Here is a 2124-nt window from a genome sequence, read left to right on the forward strand (position 1 = left end):
AAGGTGGTGACAAGGGAAAGTGTGTGTGTGTGTGTGTGTGTGTGTGTGTGTGTGTACGCCTCTGGTGGCCTGTCCTACTGACTGTGTGACCTCATCAGATGGCAAGTGAAGACGGGCACCAGTAATCTCATCCCCTGCGAGGGCCCTATTGTCATTCAAAACAGGTGCAGCGGTCTGGGCACCTGAGCACCTGGGCCTGAGTGAAGGAGAGCACTGAGAGGATCGCACCTGGGCATTAGCCTCACTAGGTTGTTAGCGCTCCAGAGGTATTCACTCCCTCCCTCCCTCCCTCGCTCCCTCCCTTCCTCACTCCTACCTCATTAATGTGTTTTTTCTCTCCTCCTCTCCTCCGCGAAACACTCATATCTGTCGTCCCTCTCTCTGCCCTTGTTTTCCCTTTCCCATGCACACACTGCTGGTCTTTGTGTAGCTCAAAGCTGTGTAGCCCCCTTACCGCGGGGGGGGGGGGGGGTGGGGGGGGGGAGTCGTAGCAGTGGTCCAATCGCTACCCCGGCCGCCGCGTTCCGATGTTAGACAAACACGCGTACGCGAGCGTACACACAGACGCACGCACGCGCTAGCGTGTCCAGGGTCGTGAGGTTGGCACGGATACGATTATTCAATTCAAGTAATGTGTGACACGGCGACATGAGAGACTTATCCTATCCTGGAGCACCAGGAACAGAAGGTGTAGGGGGGGAACACACACACACACACACATTAGTTTATTAAATTCATTAAAGAGAAAGCAGCCCTGCGCTAGTACAGACAAGTCACGTATCCCTGCTAAATCTAAGCCAGCCGGAGGGGGGGGGGGTGCTGGGTAGGCCCTCTCGGCGGTGAATCCTCCGTCAGAAGCCGCCTACTGTCCCTCTCTGCCTCAACCGGGGCCGCCGCGATGCAAAGCAGTTCAAAGCCGTGCCCGTAAGCCCCCCCGCGCTAAGCCCAAAGTCACTCCTGATGCCACTGTTGCCTGGTAACCTTCAACCTGACATCATTGTGAATGAAAGTAAATACAAAGCCATCAACAATCTGGCCCCCTCCTACCTTGCCAACCTCGTCCCCCTCCCTCACACCTGCTCCCGTTGCCTCAGGTCTGACGACCAAACCCACCCTCAAGATCACCAGGACCAAGCTCCGGACCTGGGGTGATAGGGCCTTTTCAGCCGCAGCCCCGTCCCTCTGGAACGCCCTCCCCAACCACATCAGACAGACCAACACCCTCCCATCATTTAAACAGGCCATCAAAACCCAGCTCTTTAAGCTCGCCTTCACCAGTTAACCCTCTCCCCCTCCCCTTCCCATGTGTCCCCAGCACTACCTTAATTAAGCCCCTATACTTTCTTCTATTTACCTTTTGTTTCTTTTTATCATTACTAGTCGATCTTTTCAGTTTGTAAAGCGTCTTTGAGTGTCTAGAAAAGCGCTATACAAGTCTAATGTATTATTATTATTATTATTATTATTATTATTATTAGTCCAGGGCCTCATTTATAGGCTTGTTTGAAGGACAGCATCCTGCTCTACTGTGACATCCTGCTCTGCTGGGACAGAGAGAGAGAGAGAGAGAGAGAGAGAGAGAGAGAGAGAGAGAGAGAGAGAGAGAGAGAGAAGGTTAAGAGAGAGGTCATTGCCCACCCCCACCCCCACCCCCCCATCATCAATTGCTAGAGGACCTTATGATACTGGGATCATCCGATCCAGGCTTTTACTGGTACAGTTACAGTACACACACACATGTGCACATCCATGTACCCACACTGGGTCCCCAGTAAAAGAACCCTGGAAACACAGCCCTCCTATGGGGAAGTGGAGCCCAACAGAGGGGGGGGGGTAACTGGAGCTCAGACTGGTCACACCAGGGACGCCATGGACACAGAGGGTCAACCTCGGCCACAGGGTTATGTTACAGAGAAACACACACACACACACACACACACACACACACACAACCACACTCAGGGATACTCGTATCTGCGGTGAGGAGGAGTGGCTGGTCAGCTGACAGCGGTCGAGGCGGTTCCCACGCTGATTGGAATGGACACAAAAACAGTTCGAGGACACAAAATCTGTGTCTTGGTTGAAACAGTGCGAATGTCCGAATGTATCGCTTCGATTTGACCT

The sequence above is a fragment of the Nansenia antarctica genome (genome assembly GCF_963989245.1).
Source record: "Nansenia antarctica genome assembly, chromosome: 13".
Taxonomy (NCBI): Eukaryota; Metazoa; Chordata; class Actinopteri; order Argentiniformes; family Microstomatidae; genus Nansenia; species Nansenia antarctica.